This window comes from Columba livia, chromosome 5 (genome assembly GCF_036013475.1).
Source record: "Columba livia isolate bColLiv1 breed racing homer chromosome 5, bColLiv1.pat.W.v2, whole genome shotgun sequence".
In the NCBI taxonomy this organism is placed as follows: domain Eukaryota; kingdom Metazoa; phylum Chordata; class Aves; order Columbiformes; family Columbidae; genus Columba; species Columba livia.
Genome location: NC_088606.1, coordinates 4,050,004 through 4,067,137, shown reverse-complemented (window position 1 = coordinate 4,067,137; position 17,134 = coordinate 4,050,004). Strand labels below are relative to the sequence as shown.

The following is a 17,134-nucleotide window of genomic DNA, read 5'->3' as shown; positions in this document are numbered from 1 at the left end:
GGAGGTCTAGTGGGGTGTGATCCCTGTCCGTGGGTGGGGTTTGGGTGGGGAGATCCCTTGGGGATCCCTGCGTGGAGGAGGTCTAGGGGGGTGGGATCCCTGTCCCTGGGTAGGGAGATCCCTGGTTGGGGGAGGTCTGGGTGTGTGATCCCCACGAATGGGTGGGGGACGACTACGGGGGTGTGATCCCTGTCCGTGGGTGGGGGAGGTCTGGTGGCTGATCCCCACGTGCAGAAGGGGGATCCCCGCTTGGGGAGCTCCGGGGGGCGATCCCCATGCCCACGGGAGGGGTCTGGCTGGATGTTCCCACACACGCAGGACAACCTGCGTGGGGCAGCTCCGGGTGGGCGATCCCCCCCTTCCGTGGGTATCCGTGTGGGTCACCGCGGGGGGCGTCCCCACGCCTGGGGGGGCTCTGGCATGAGGGGAGGCGGCTGGGGGACCCCTGCGGGCGGGTCGCGGCTGAGGCAGCGGCGGCGTCGCGCCTTTAACGGGCGGGGGGGCCGGCAGACGCGGCGGACGTGCGGTGCCGCCCCCTCCCGCCCTTCTCCCTCCCTTCCTGCCCGCCAGCGCCGCGCAGGCACCGGCTCTGCCGCCGCTCCCTTCGCTCCGCACGGCCCGGCCCGCCTCGGCCCGTCGCGCTTCACGGTGAGTCCCGCTCGGGCAGCGCCCGGCCCGGTGCGCGGGGCCGGTAGCGGGGCCTGCCCGCGGCCTGCGCGCTGAGGGCCGGCGGGCCTAGGCCTCGGCGTGGCCGGGCCGCGGGCGGGCGGCGCCGGCAGGTGGGCGGCGGGGCGGACCCGGGGCTGCGGCCCGGCCGGCGGGTTCCGGCTGCGCGGTCCCTCCCGAGGCCGGCGGGGAAGCGGGGGGGGTGAGGGCGGTGGCGGCGCCGCGGGCCCCGCTCCGGGGGGAGAAGCGGGTCCCACCCGTGGCCGTGGGGCGGCTGCGGGCAGTGGGGCTCGGAGCCTTCCAGCACGTCTCCCTGTAACCTTCCCGAGCCCAAGTTCACCGGTAAAAAACAGGACAAAAAAAAATACTGTGTCGGTGGTTTTCTGTGGGGCTGTGTTACCTGCGCCCCGCCAGAGGCACGAAGCTGCGAAGGGCGGCTGAGTTAAAATAAAATAACCCCCAAAATCTGATTTCTTTAAGGATTTCCCGTGGCTTTCAGCCTCCCGGTAACATCAGGTGTGAGCCCAGTGCTGCAGTGGCCTTGCAAAGTCTTGTGAAGCTGAAACGCTCTGGCGCGTTTTGTATTCATGTGCTGGCACTAACCGAATGCAGTAAAATACGCTGCTGTTCCTCATGTTCACCGGGGGTGTTTTGTTTTTTTAAGTAACCTCTGTCCCTTGGTGTAGCACCTGCATGGGTTGTGTGCAGCTGTGTTAACCCCGGAGGTGTTAATATCCCACCCTGGCTCTACTCCTCCTCTACTCACAGCTTACTCCTTCCCTGGAACCCTTCCCTGGTGTGCAGGTTATTGGGAGGGGAAGAAAAGTTAAGGTGGCAAAGCTCTATCTCTTATTTCAGTTGATGAAGTATTTTAATTAAATGGTTATTAAGAGTAATGCGGCACAGTGCCTTTTTTGCATTAGGCAATGCCAAACGCCAGTTTCTAGTGATGTGCGTTTACCTGGCTGCATAGGCTTCAGTTTATAACCTTTTGCTCCCCAAAGATTTTGCTGGATGTTTGGAGATCACTGTTAGACTGGAAGAAGATGGTTTCTTGCTTTGTGGAAGAGGAGCGGAGCCGATACTCTGCTGTAATTCTTTTCTGTTTAAAATTCTTTCTTTTAAAGTATTTTCATTGCCGCCTCTGTCCAGCAACACACATGGTATTTTGTAGACATAACTGACAGGTTCTGTTTAACATCTCTTTACTTATGACAAGGCAGAAATCCCTCACTGCAAAGTCTGAATTGATTGCTGCGAAAGCTAAATGGGGATTCAGTTCCCACATTCCACCTTCTTTTGGGTATTTTTCTTGCCTGTTCCCTCAGTGGATCACTGACATCCCCCTGTTCGGTTTGGGCTGGAAGCATTTCTCTGCCTTGTGGACCTCTTCCCTCTAACCGCGCTGTAATTTGTGTCCGCGAACAGGCCATGCAACTTGCTTTACCACATATTTTTTCTCTTGCCTCATATGCTGATGCTGCTTTCTGCATGCTGTGATTAAAATAACTTTTGTGTGTAACTGCAGCAGGGAAAGGTTGGGGTTTGGATAGGAACATTAATTCTCTGTTAAGAGTTATTACCAAATACCTTTTTTGTTAGTTTTCCTTTTTTCCCCCCCTCCCCTTATTGAGCCAGTCTCAAGGAGATGCTTTCTGCTCTCAGGAGGAGAAAAGAACTCAAAATTAGCTTTTAATTTGGTCCTTTATCCCCCACTGCCATAAGCCCCCTATTCCAGATAACTTAGCTTGCTAACTACTTTGTTTTTGACAGCTTTTGAAGAGAAAGGAAAGACTTGCTCACGCTGGGGTAACGCTGTGGTGTTATTCGGGTTGGCCACAGAGCAGCTTTCCTTTGCATCAGCTGCTCTCGCTGTTGGAGATGAGGTGGTTCTGGCTCAAAAGTGTCTAATCATGGCTTGACCCTCAGTGCTGTAAACCCAGAGTTAACAAAATCCTCCTGAAACTGAAATTGCCTGTGAATTTCAGAAGTGATGACTATAGATGAAATACGTTTTTGGCCAAGACCCTTAAGCATAAGGACACTGTGGGGGGGGGAGAGGACATGTGTTTTATTTTAAGCATCAAACTTGGTTGCTCCTAATCCCTTCCCCCGCTGCTGCCAAGACACCCACTTCTCACCATTGACTTCTCGAGAGCTTCATCTCCCAAGTTTAGTTCCCTGATCATACCCCAGTTACGTGCCTGAGTAAATAGCGTGAATACCCCCCGTGCTGTCCTGGAGGGGAGGGGAAAAAGAACACAGAGCAGCAGGAGGAGAGGAATTCTTCATTCCCTCTTATCTGCTCCAAAAGTCACAGCAGCGAGCAGCCGATACGAACCAAGAGCGGGAGAAAGCCCCCGATCAGGTTTAGTTTTCCCCATTTATAGCGCCCATCCGTGCCATGGATGTCTTTCATAACATAACTGCTTTTAAGGTGAAACTTGGTGGGTTCATTCTTTGTCCTCGTCTCCATGGGAGAGCATTGGAGAATCTCCTCCAGGTCTTGCTGAATTTCCATCCTTATGATGTTTGTGGCCAGTTCAAATAATTTGCTTTTGTTCCAGTGTTTCCATTAGGTTTAAATGGTTGTTTTCCCTCCCTGATGTAATTAGAGGGAGCAATCGGATCCCCTCTTGACCACTTGTTTTGATAGGTTAAACATGTCAGAGTCTTTAAGTCTCCTCCTGTTGTTGTCTTGTCAATATTCCCAGGGTTTCCTTGACAGTGAAAAACCTTTCGCCTTACCCTTCAAAACCTTTTTTAATATAAAGGGAATTTTATGCATCTGCATGTGGCTCTTAAGCTTCCTGCTCGGTGTTGGCAAACCAGCAGGATTGGACTGTTTTTTAAAAATGGATATTTTTGGCGGGGCTGCACTAAGCTCTCGAACTCTTTGACATTCCTTGAGTGATTGTTTTAGGCTAATGAGACAGGGAGTTGCCGGGATAAATCTGTCCCAGACAAATCACTTTTGTTAATGACTGTGCATAAACTACGGAGATGACAGATTGCAGAATTACCAGCTCATGACTCTTGGGAATCTGTTTCTCCTCTCATTGTTATACAAGATGTCCAAGCGAGCAAAATACATAATGCCTTTAAAAAAAGAAATAGTATTTATTTATGTGTTTAGAAATGTAAAAGCTTCCTGTTCTCATGCCTGAGCTTCAGCTGGTTGCTGAAGAGCGGGTACTTCTGAGCTCTGAAAACTTTGTATTTCTTGCCAGAACGGAGCCTTGAGGGCAATTTCATACAATGTGGACTTGCTGGAGCTTTTTTCACGCTGGTTTGGGAACACATTTATCTCTGTTGGTGTGGGCACTGCCTGGGAGACTTGGATTCCTACTTGATGGTGGGGGGTATTTCCAGTGGGTCGGGAGTGGAAGCAGCAGCCCTGGCATCGCTAAGGACTGTATGTTGAGATGGACTTGGCTTTTTAATTGAAGAATTGGTCTTTAGGTGGTGGGGGGAGTCGCAGAGCGGATCCGGGTGCTGCTCCGAGCAGGGAGACACTACACAGGCATCCACAATTCCTCCCGTTCTGCTGCGAGAGGGTTTTTTTCCACCCACGTGAGAACTAAAGTAGCATCTGGGCCAGATTCCCTACATTTGAACTCGGCCTCTCTTGGTTGCCGCTACTGCCTGTGTGCTGCGGTCTAATGAGATTATATGAGAATGAATAAGTGAATCTTAATAAATGAGCTTATGGGAGCACTGTCAGGTCAACCTAAGCCCTAAATATAGGTACTGGGCAGACTGTGGCTTCGTTCGGTGTCTATCCATACAGCAAAATTAAGCAGAGATCTCCTGGGAATGCATCGATTCTGCAGCCTTGTTGTCTTGTTGACCTGGATGCTCCATCGTCTTGGTATGAGAAATACCAAAATCCACTCAAATATGGGCATCCTGTATTTGAAGCTTCTTGGGGTGTTGGAAAGGGACGTCACGGCTGTGGAAACTAAGTCTGAGGTGCTAAAGAATGCAAATCTTATGATCCTTTTTAATGCTTTCCATTCAACTAAAGGTGGTTTTTTTGAGTAAGTCTCTTAGATACTTCGGAAAACAGGGAAAAAGAGAAAAGGTTTGTGTTGCACGTATGCATGGGAAAACCTCTGGAAAGCTGCTTCTCTGACTCTTTCTAACACAAGCAATATTGTCTCTTCTTATGACTATATAATGCAAGTAAATAGTTTGGGAGCTTCAAGCCTTGAATTTTGCTGTGCAATGTGTTGGAGATGGGAGGATGGACAGGAACTGTAAGGCTTGTGGGGTAATCAGAAATAAATTAGTTACTTTTATGGAGCTCTCCTTGTTTTCTTCGATGTTCTTTGGTTTCATTAGTGCTTTGTGGCTGCCCTGCTTATCGAAATTCACAGGTCTAAATTCCTGTTACAGAAGAGAAGTAGTAGATGAAATTCCTTCCCCTTCCCAAGAAGATTTATTTAGAAGAATAGCATTGTTTCTTTTCAAATGAAACCTCGTCTTTGCAGATCGCTGAGGCTGCATTATAGCTCGGAGAAAGTGTCTGTAAATTAGTAATATGAGCAAGCTACTCGTTTTCTTGCACTAATAATCCCTATTATAAATAGCAGGGCCCTCTGCTAGCATTAACAGCTCCCTGCTGCTCTCGCTGTGGGGTGTGCAGGATTTTCAGTGGTAGTGAAGTATAGAAAGCAGCACTTCTTGCAGGATTTTGCCCTTTCCCGTTGTTCCCCCTCCCTCCTGGCTCATCCCGCTGTCTGGATCCACTCGTGCCCGGCAATCCTGCAAATCTTTGCTCTGCTTGAGAACAGCCGGTAGGTCGGTAACCGCTCCCCCGCTGCAGGAAACATCTTTAAGCCCTTTTATGCCGTAAAGTTGCGGAAATAGAGCAAAACTCCTGGTTTCCTTCAAGTTGTGGCTAAATGACTAACTGAGCATTGGGGAGGGCTTTTCTGTCTCGGAAGAGGCGTGTTGATGTTGCTCAGCAAAATGAGTTCTCATTTTTGGATTGTACTTATTAATTGAATAACTAACCTTCTCAGCCTGCCTAACTGGTGTCCAGCTCGTCGAGTATGTGTTGAATGACCCAGGGGAAAGTAAAGCTTGAGTTCAGAATTACGTGCGTGTCGAAGGCTTGTAAAGCCTGGTATATTTATGCGCGTGATTCATGGCGCTTCCAGAAACGATCCAGCTCTCATCCTGCGGAGGGGAAGTACCTTGGTCCAGCGCTATCATCTTGTGTTTAGCTGTGTCACCTACCAGAGCAATATAAACCGAGCCTGAGTTATTTTGACCTCCTTATTCTTTTCCTTCCAAATCTCACCCTGCCAGGGTTTCTTGTGAAAGAAATAGTGGCTTAGTTCTGCTTTACACTCTCTCGTATGGGCTGAAAGTGGTAAGCAGGGTATTTTATTTCAGGGATGTGACAAATTTTAGTACATCTCATTCCTGTCTGTGATGTGAAAAGGTGTCTTTTGTCTGCCTGCAACCGCACAGGAAGGAAGTTATTGAGTCCAGGAGATAAAAGCGCCGTCTCCTCCCCTGCTCTTCAGCTCAGCTCCCGTCCTGCTTGTAGCAGGGTGGAGCGGAAAATTTTCATGGGAAAATGTGAGTGGATTTGTAATCTATTTGCAAGCGCGTAGCTGTCAAGGAAGATGATGACTAAGCTATTGCACAAGGTGCAGCTCTTCAGGGAGTGTACTAGGACTGGACCGGATTGTGACTGACTGATAGGAGAGCCTATAACACCAGTCAGCTGATAATTTTATTATTACCCGTTTAATCTGACCACTGGCTACAGCTACTTTTTTTTTTTTCCTGAGCCTATTTGCTATTTAAGTTGAAAAGTCCACACTCGGTGAGTACAAAAGAAAAAGCGCTATTTATTAGAGGAAATGGACGGTTCCTGAGCCTCTGGTGGGGAGTGCTGGGTGACAGGAGTGTTTTAAAGCCCATGGTCCATAGAAAGCGGCGTTTCTTCCTGCTTCCCAAACCGGTTTGAAAGGTATGGTGGCTAGCGCTGCTGTGTCCTCCAGGTCATGTTGCATGGGCACGTCCTACCTTGGCTTTCCTGTAGGCATCACCTTTTTCCTCGCTGTGCACAGACCTAAGTGGGTATGTGGAACCGATTGCAGCATCTCTTCTGTCCTTTTCCCTTCCAGCTCCAGATGTACTCGGAGAGCAGCACCGTGGCTGCAGCAAATTGTACCCAACCGGTCTTTCATGGGGCATCTTCAGATCTGAGAAATGATCTGAGTGCAGCGGTGCCGTGCAGGAAGGGGCCGTTCCCCTAGGGCTAGATGGGGATTTTTCTACCTCTGTTAACTTGCTGTCTTCTGGGGTGGCCTTGGCACGTCCTTCTCTTGGACCAGGCAGCGTCTGTGGTTCTCAGTGGGGTGCAGGGCTGGGAAGTTGGCAGAAAATGGAGTTTATGGGTGAACGCTGTCACCCGTGTCACACCTACTGACCTTTGCTTGTGTAAATACTTGTTGGCAGCGTGTCGCTGCAGCTATGATGGGCTGATAAAGCACCGTGCTGCTTTTTTTCTCTCCTTGTGCTGCCTCGTTCTGTATTTCCAGCAGTGGTGGTGGAGGTCCATCAGAGCCTTGCTTCTCCAGGTTCAAAATCTGACTGAGGAGGAGCTGTTTGCCCTGATGTTTGCTGAGAAGTGTCCTCAGCGAGCCTGTCCTAGCGTAGACAATGAAAACCATTGTCCAGAAGAGACGCAGAGGTGTCACCCCAGAACCTCTGAAAGCCACCAAGCTGCAGGGAGGATTTATGGAGGTTGTGTTAGGACTTTCCTGCATTCCCTGGGCTTTCCAGGGCAGCTTGATGGGGGCACCAAGTCCCCCCTTGTTACCGTCATGTAAGGTCGCTTCCACATCCGCAGCCTGTGCCACCCTACCCCTAGGATTGGGTTGCGTGCTAAATTTAGTAAACCTCTTTACAGCTTAGTGCGCGCATGTGTGTGTACGTAAAACCAGATTTTTTTTTGTTCTAAAGTAGCTTTTAATGCGCTAGAGCCTAGTCCAAACGCACAGTAAAGCCAGGCTTTCTCTGCATGGGTGGCAGTACCCCAGGCGGAATGGCAGGAGGACCAGGGACGGTGTTTCTCTGCCTGGGTGTACTTCGGTGTGTGGATTTGACGAGGTGTGGAGCACCGTGGGAGGGAGGGAAGGTTGCTGAGGCACAGTTAGGACTTGCGTAACGCGGTGTGCAGTTTGAGGAGGCACGTGAGAAGTGCTAGTGAAGGGGTTGGGTTGCAGAAGTTTTATAAAGGCTTGTGAAAATTCTTGGTCAGATATTTCCATTACAAACCTTCCTTTTCAGCCCCCCGCTCTCGATCTCCCAGTTTCTACCTCTTTTCTGTGCTATTTGCGTGCCAAAGAAGAATTTACTGGTTTCAGGTTTGGTGTGTATCTATTTCTAAGTAGATTTCTTAATCCCTCTTCCAGGCTACTGGTGTACACAGAGTTGGAGGCAAGTGAGTTTAGATGTGTGTGGTTGCAGTGAAGATTTTGCTTAATCCTCACACACTGAAGGAGGAGCAGATTGTGGGACAGTGAAGCAAGGAGAGTGAGAACCCAGAGAAGCATGAGGGAAGTGACCTGAATTACTCTGTGTGTCTGTTGTTGAGCATTTTTAGGCCTTTTTAACAACCTGGCATGTTTTTGAGTTCAGCTCAGCACCGTGCTGATCAGTAAAGCTGGGTGCGTTGGGGCGGGTGTGTGTGAATGAGTTTGGGGCTGTTTTTGCGGGAGAACTCTGGAATGTTGGGTTATTGACTTGAACTCGAAGTTCTGAAAACAGTGAAATGCGTATTGGAAGTCACTTCAGGAAGCTCTTACAAGCTTGGTTGTTATGGTCACACAAGTGGGAAAAAGCCAAGAAACCCCTAGAGATGCACATCAAACATTTTTTGGGGGGATTCTTGTGTGTTATTGTCCAGCTCCCAACAATATGCTGTATATGGAGTTAGGCAGGGAACTGAGTTATGGAACTGGGACCAGTATAGCTATGGAGTGTTGCGGGGTCTGCTGCTCCTCAGAAACACCATCAAGCCTCAGCATCGCTTACCTGGGGACTCCACAGCCACACAAGGAAGGTGGTCAGAGAAAGCTCCTTCACAGCGCGGCCCAGGCGTAATTCAAGTATGTTAAGCAACTCTACAGAGGAGCTGGAGCCTTTTCCCTGATGCCGGAGGGGAGCTTAGTGTCCTACTCTGCATGTTTAGGCAAGATGCAAATCTCACCTTGGAGCCTGCCCGAAATGCTGCACCAGTTGCTGAGTGCGTGTGACCTTCTGGAGCTGCCTGCCCGCATCCCGAAGGCTCCGTGCACCGATGACATTGTGTGTCATTTCTTTACGTGTGAGCACCTTCAGCAGACTGTTAAACAAAGCACAGGGAGGTTAACAAGGTGAAAAGAAACCTTATGGAGAGAAATGTGTGGTGCTACTGTTGAGGAGCGTGTGTCCTCGGTGTGGAAGTTGAAGGATGGTGTCTCGGTGGAGCTGTAGCTGGGGAGGTCCCTGTCGGAGGGCAGAAGGTGTTTGGGGTAGAGAATGAGCTGAGCTCTTAGTGCTGCCCTTGGTAAATGTGCAGTGTCTTGAAGGAGAGTGGAGAGGGACCTTAACACTATGGGGACAGACTTTTGAGCAGGGCCTGTTGCAATAGGACAAGGGGTGATGGTTTAAAACTAAAGGAGGGAGATTCAGGCTGGACATGAGGAAGAAATTGTTGGCCCTGAGGGTGGTGAGAGCCTGGCCCAGGTTGGCCAGAGAGGTGGTGGATGAACCATCCCTGGAGACATCCCAGGCCAGGCTGGACGGGGCTCTGAGCAACCTGAGCTGCTGAAGATGTCCCTGCTCATGGCAGGGGGGGCACTGGGGGAGCTGAGAAGGTCCCTTCAACCCAAACTGTTCTATGACTTCACCTGTCCCAGTATGGAAATGACCACAGTTCAGCAATTTCTTCAGCTACATGTTGTGCTTTTAAATTGAATTAAAAGTTGCAACTCGTACACAATTTACACTTCAAAATATACTGGGCTAAGTTGTACAGTGCCAATGCTGTAAGGATTGCTTCTAAGGCCTCTTTTGTTCCTTATCCACTTAGAAAACTTAAAGTTTCAAAGAGTATCAGCAACACCATGTTCTGCAGCTTAAGGGATCTAGTTCAGATACAGAAGTGCTGTCTTTGTGCCTGTGTGAGAACGGACCTTAGGATGAATGTTGAAGGACAGCTTTGCTATGGAGCACTCAAACTAAATCCTATTTTTTTGTGCAAGTGTTGGCCATGGGAGTCTGTTCAGCCTTTGGCTGGTGTGAATTTGTGCTGGAGCAGAAAGTCGAAATATCACTGTTGTAGGAAGCCCATCAGCGGCAGAAGCTTCTGTGGTGCAAATTCAGTCCTGAATGTACCTCTCCACATTCCCTGTGTTTGAAGGGATGAGCAAGGTTTTAATCTGGCAATTGATTTTAAATTTAATGTGTAGTCGTAATAAGATTCAACCCTGTTTTGCGGACGTGACTAGGGATTAAAACACATCCATTTCTACTAGTGAAAGAGTGGTAAAGGCTCTAGCATCAGTTAAAACATAATCCCTGCAGTCCTGGGGCTCTGGTTCACCTCTGGCTGAGTGGCATAAATGGTGATTAGGATCTGCTGCCATATGGGCAGGTGAAACAAAACCAGCACCCATGCTCTATGGGGAGGCTGCAGATACAGCATTGAGCACCTTTGGATTGGTGACTGAGAGCATATTTTTCCCAGCTTGCAGTCAAGATGCGTTCACAGCCTGTAACTACCCATTTCTAACGCCTGCTCAAGCCTGGCTGTTCAGATTTACGGCCGTTTTTGCGTGTTTTTGAACCAGGACTATGGGTATACAGTACTAAAAGCAAAAATAGGTGCAGTTTACCCAGCTGTGCAGGCTGAATTGGAAGCAATTCCAGCCGGGGAGTCTTGTAATACTCGTACTTCCCAAGTCCCAGTTTAGTAGTTGTGCTGTGCATGTCGATGATAACTCTGTGTATGATGCCTTTGTCAACTTAGAGGAACTCTGACTTCTATATATTGAGTCTACATTTCTCCTATTGTTTAGCCTAAACTGAAGTTGCCCTTTTAAAACTTTGAGGTTGAGAACTAACTGCATATCCCTGAGGTTTAAACTCTTGGCATATTTGAAGATTTACCACTGCTCTGTAAACTGGGATTGTTTAACTGATGGATGCTTTTTTCTACTATACAGTATGTGGTGAGAAGGGAGAAAAAAGTTGCCTGTTGATTTCATCTGCCTTTCCAGCTGAAGAATTATCAAGACTTAGTCTAACAATGGGGTATAGTAATCTTGTTTCAAATGCTGCTTTCTGATGCTGTTGTTCAGCTTGGTCTGTGCCGCATTCACAGTAATTTTAATGCAGCAGTGACATTTTCTTTCCCTTTAAAGAAAAATGAAATCACTCAACTGCTTAAACATAATGTGTGCACTAAACAGTGTTTTAAAGCTTCAGGTAGTTAGAGAAAACCACATGGAAGCATCTAGATCTAATAAGATTCACAATCACTTAGGAGTTTTGGTTTCTGTCTATGAGTTAACAACTCTCCTTTAACTTGCAGTTTGTTTCCAAGGCAGGTTAATCTCATTTTCCTCTAGGAATTCAATTAGATGAGAGCATCCTTCTGCTGTTGGCTTCTCCTGTTGTCCATTGCTGATTAACAATTGGATCATTGAGTCACCGAGAGGTTAACGAAACACTTTTGTCAGTGGTCCAATCTCTTTGTATGGTTGTGTCGAACAGCAGACTGAACAGAAATAATGGGAAAGTCTTGTTTGTGGAATGACCAGGGTTGTCATTTTGCAATACCAGAGTAAAGACCTGCTTAAGCTTCAGGCTTCTGGCTGTGCACGAGGCGGCTGATTACAAATCCCTCTGCAAGAACATGAAATATTAGTTTCTCAGCATCTTTTGCGCTTAACGGTGTTGGAGCTGGGGAGATATGAATGATTACAGTCCGTTCAGCAGTAGCTTCCCATTTAGTATTTAAAATGGTTTTGTTATGATGAGTCTTCTGGGGTTTGGCATTGGGAAAAGACTGAATTGTAGCCCTTAATTATGGAGTGTGGACAATTGCAGCCGGACAGACAGGCAGTGGTCCAGCTCCGCTCTTAGTGAGCGATGCTTTTGTGCTGTGCCATCCCCCTGCACAAATGACCGTAGCAGGCTGTTGCTAGATTGATTGGTTTTGATCTCTTTATAGGGAAGAGGTTTGAAAGCTGTAATTTCAGGTCTATCACAGCAGTCCTTCAGGCTTCTGCCCTGTTGCCTTGTGCAAATGTTACCATAGCTGCCCCAAAGAGCTTCCTATGGCATCAAAAAGCGGCTATGAAATCCATTTGTACTGGGGCACCAGTGGCTTGGCTTGTGTAGATGCTGTGGCAAAATGGAATCATAGAACCGTTTTGGTTGAAAAAGCCATTTAAGGTCATCACGTCCAACCGTTAACCCAGCACTGCCAAGTCCACCTCTAACCCATGTCCCTCAGAACCTCATCTCTGAGTCTGTTCAACCCCTCCAGGGATGGTGACTCCACCACTGCCCTGGGCAGCCTGTTCCAATGACCAACAGCCCAATAATTGCAAGGAAAGCTTTGGAGGAGCAGAGTTTTGCCGGTAACGTGCCCCCGTCCATGTGCAAGTGATGGAGAGCATTGAGGAGTCCAGGGGAGTTCAGCTTGGGAAGGTGCAAGATGGGTTTCTGCTCTGGGCTGGGACTTCCAGATGCCACAACATCACTTTATTTTCGCCTCCCGGGAGCTGCCGAGCCTCTGTGGTGGCTGCTGTACACATGGCATTGCATTCTCCTATTGGGGATGTTAAAAATACACGCTACAATTTTCCCTTTCCACATACCAAAATATATTAATATGCTGCTGCTTTGATTAGTCATTTCCTCTTCCTTTGTTCCTTTCACAACAGCGTAAAGGACTGTGGGCACATACTTCAGGAAAATCTTGTATGGTTAAGAAGTCTGCTAAATAGATTCTTCTGGGTTAAAACCTGTCTTTGTTGGCAGAAGATGACTTCTGTTCTCAATCTGTTAAATAGACATTTAAAAATAAGTCTGGATAAATCACCTTTATGGTATTCATACTAAGAATATCTTTGCCTGATTTATTTTTGCAGGGGAAAGAAATTCTAATATGACCAAGGTTAATACTCCTACTGCAGAACAAGTGGTAGATTTGAAACTTCCTTTTGTGGCTGGAGAAATTCAAGTGAGTAGGCTCAAATGTCATCTGGCCAATGTGGTTAGAGACAAAGTTGAGTAGAAATTTGGAGAATCCAGCAGTAAATTAAGACCTACCTTTTCATAGGTATGTGTGGACTTTGGAAATATCTTTCCTAAACAAAATGTCATCCTTGTTGGCAGTCCCAGCAGACACCTTCCACTAGACCAGGTTGCTCAGAGACCTGTCCAGCCTGGCCGGAGGTGTCTCCAGGGACGGGGCACCCACAGCTTCTCTGGGCAGCCTGTTCCAGGGCCTCACCACCCTCATGGGGAAGAATTTTTTCCTTGTATCTGATCTAAATCTCCCCTCTTTCAGTTTAAAACTGTCACCCCTTGTCCTGTCACTACAAGCCCTTGTAAAAAGTCTCTCTCCAGCTTTCCCATAGGTCCCCTTTAGGTATTGGAAGGCTGCTATGAGATCTCCCGGAGCCTTTTCTTCTCCAGGCTGAATACCCCCAGCTCTCAGCCTGTCCTCACATCAGAGCTGTTCCAGCCCTCTGATCATCTTTGTGGCCTCCCCTGGACTCACTCCAACAGGTCCATGTCCCTCTCATGTTGGTGGCCCCAGAGCTGGACCAGCACTGCAGGGGGTCTCACCAGAGCAGAGCAGAAGGGCAGAATCGCCCTGCTGGTGACCTGCTGGTCACTCTTCTTCTGAAGCAGCCCAGGATATGGTTGGTTTTCTGGGCTGTGAGTGCACGTTTCTGGGTCATGTTGAGCTTCTCATCAACCAACAGCCCCAAGTCCTTCTCCTTAGGGCTGCTCTCAATCCATTCTCGCAAGTAACCAGGCCTCCTTTTTCCTTATGGAGAGGGGTGTAATTTTCCCTAGACTTCTTTTTGTCACCAATGTCCCTATAGAAGCTTTTCTTGTTGCTCTTGATGTCCCTGGCCATATTCTATAAACATGTTAGCTTTTCTAACCTGATCACTGGCTGCTTGGACAATATCTCTGTATTCCTCCCAGCCTACCTGTCCTTGCTTCTACCTTCTGCAGGCTTCTTTCTTGTGTTTGCAGTTGTCCAGGAGCTCCTTGTTCATCCATGCAGGCCTCCTGGAGGTGATGGTCTAATATCAACAAGCTTCCTTGGGCCCCTCTTCCCTCCAGGGCTTTATCCCATGGTACTCTACCAAGCAGATCCCAGAAGAGGCCAAAGGCTGCTCTCTGAAGTTCAGGGTGGTGAGTTTGCTCTGCACCCTCCTTGCTGCCCTGAGGATCTTGAACGCCACCATTTCATGGTCACTGCAGCCAAGGCTGCCCTTGAGCTTCGCATTCCCCACCAGCCCTTCCTTGTTGATGAGAACAAGGTCTGATGTAGCACCTCTCCTCATTGGTTCCTCTGTCACTTGGAGAAGAAATTTATTATCAACACATTCCTGGAACCTCCTGGATTGCTCACGCACTGCTGTATTGTCCCTCCAACAGATACTGGCACAGTTGAAGGCCCTCATGAAGACCAGGGCTTGTGAACGTGAGGCTGCTCCTCTCTGTCTATGGAGGGCCTCATCCATTTGGTCTTCCTGGTTGTGTGGCCTGTGGCAGACCCCCATTATAATGTCATTTGTCCCTGCCCTCCCTCTAATCCTGACTGATAAGCTCTCGGTTGGTTCCTCATCCATCCCCAGGTGAGGCTCCCTGCTGGATCTCCAAGGACCACACCAGGTGGTCGCTGACATAGAGGGTGATGCCCTCCTCTTCATCTCCCCTGCCTGTCCTTCCTTAAGAGCCTGTGTCCTTCCATTCCAATGCTGCAGTTGTAGGAGCCATCCCACCATGTCTCTGTGATGCCAGTAAGATCTCAGCCCTGCAGGTGTGCACACATCTCCAGCTCCTCTGGTTTATTCCCTATGCTATGTGTGTTTGCATGGAGGCGTTTAAGTTGAGCTCCCAGTGAAGCCGAGTTACTCGCTGGAGTGGCTGGAGCTCCTTTGTGCTGCTTTTCAGGTCCTCCCCTGCTGACCTATAATTCTGCTCCAGGCTCTGGGCATCTGTTGCTTGCAGTGGCCTCAAACTGGTAGGAATGGGGTGGGTTTGAGGTTCCCCTCCCCTTAGTTTGAATCCTTCTTCACCAGCTTGGCAAGCCTGTGACCGAAGATGAGCTTTCTCTTCTCTGAGAGATGGACCCAATCAGCCACAAGCAGACCAGGTTCCTCAAAGCCAGTCCCATGATCTAAGTGGCCAGAGCCCTGTCTGTGGCACCAGTCCTGTTGCCATTTGTTGATTTGCCAGATTTGACTGGCCCTTTCCTTCCCTTTGACTGAGAGGATTGAGAAAACTACCTGTCCTCCAGAGTCCCTCCCTGCTGCTCCAGGGCTCTGTCACCCTTCTCGATGTTCCTCAGGCTGCTCCTGGCTGCGGTGCCCACGTGGAACAAGAGCGGTGGATAACAGTACAAGGTTTGGTGGTATCTCGGTGACATCTCTAATGTGAGCCTCTGGTAAGCGCACACCTGTCTAGAGAGTACATCAGGTTGGCAAACGGTGGCTCTGGACCTCTTGGAACTGTGGTTGGACATCAGGAAAAGGTTCATCACCCAGAGGTGCTGGACACTGAACAGGCTCCCCAGGGAGGTGTCACAGCCTGAAGCCTGACAGTGTTCAAGAAGGGACTGAACAACACCCTCAGACACATGACATGAATTTTGGGGTTGTCCTGTGCAGGGACAGGAGTTGGACTCTGATCCTTGTGGGTCCCTTCCAACTCAGAATATTCTGTGATTCTTGGAAGAGAGTCCCCTGCTGCTGTCACCCATCGCCTTTCCTCAGCTGTGCTGGTTGTTCTACAGGGTCGAGCTGCCTTACTCTGCTCCATCGTCTCCCGATGTGACGGGTCTTTCCTCTTCAGTTTGCAGAGCGGTGAAGCGGTTCTGCAAGTGCACCTCAGGCCTCGGGGGAAGTCTCTTGGGTCTTTTCCTTGACTATTTGCAGCTCTTGTATATATAAACTTCTTTTTTTTAAATGAGCGTTAGCCTCCCAATACTCAGATGCCATTCATACTTTCACAGCAATCTGCAAAGGCAAAAAATAAAGAAGGCTGAACTGCAGCCTTTTCCTCTTTTGTTTCTCTCTCCCCTTATTTTACATTTAGTTTTAAAACTATAAACAAAATACATAATATAGGAATGTATGTTTAAGTAGTTGTATTTACTATATACACTGGGGAAGGGAAGATGCTTCATTCTAGCTGTTTTGCCTTTGCAGATTGCTGTGAAAGTATGGGAGGAATCTGAGTGCTGAGAAGCTGCTGCTTGTACCTGCTTTCCTCTGTCTTTCTGTGCTTGTGGAGACTGAATTGGATGTAAAGACAAGAAGAGGCTGTAGCAGCCCCAAATTTCTCAAGAGATTATCTTAATTTATTTTTTACATGGAATTTGGGGCTGTGCCTCATTTGTCACCAGAGGGGGGTCAACTGTGTAATTGCCGCGGGTGCTGTAGAGCTTGTTTTAATGAAGTAATACGTGCATGGCAAAGGTAGGTGCAGAAACCTCAGAGTAAATATATTTAAACCAGCGTAAATTTCCTCTGTGGCAGAGAAGGATTAAGCCGTGTTGGGGTCTGACAGCCCGATACCCCCACAGCTGAGCCCCTTCACCCGCCGTGTTTTGGCAGGGCCAGGTCTGGGAGTGACGCTGCGTGTGGTTCTGTCCGCACAGATGGAGCTGGGGACAAGGTGGGTGATGAATGGCTTTGTGACCCCAGCCGAAGGACGTGTGGATGCTTGTGCTGGTTATGCCAAAACCCTGTGCCCTAGGAAAGGGCGTCGTCGTGGCTAAAAAACCCAAACCCCGAGCAAACCCACGGGGGTGTGCAGAGCTCTGCACCGGAGCTCTTGTATCGGACCTGCACCCAGTTTTGGGGGATGGCAGCTGTGCTCTGAGCCTTTCCATGGGTCCAAGGTGAAGATTATACTGTGAATGTATATACATCCAATAGACCACACCAGATGTCAAAAGGCCTTTGTTGAGGTGCGTAGTGACTTTAAAGTTGTGTCAGTGGCTTTTGTGTGTCATAAACCTGAGCTGCTATGGACTGTCACATCAACCTGGCTTGTGCAAACCCCTGTTAACTTTCCAGACAGCTAATTGGAATAATAAGGCATGGCCTGATTCCTCTGTCCTGTCCAGGTGCTGAGCACAAACACGGTTCAGATGCAGTCGTGCGTGTTTAATGCTTCTGCCTGGCTGACCTGAGAG

The 17,134-nt window shown here is 48.8% G+C and overlaps 1 protein-coding gene across 21 annotated transcripts in view; it reads left to right on the top strand.

Moving 5' to 3' along the window:
• Positions 1 to 514: 514 nt before the first annotated feature.
• Positions 515 to 17,134, top strand: part of KTN1 (kinectin 1) — an 84,020-nt gene continuing 67,400 nt past the window's right edge. For all 21 annotated transcript variants that reach the window (XM_065063139.1, XM_065063133.1, XM_065063140.1 and 18 more), the window contains exon 1: positions 515 to 648. The gene's annotated coding sequence lies outside the window, so the exon portion shown is untranslated. The remainder of the gene's footprint in view (positions 649 to 17,134) is intronic.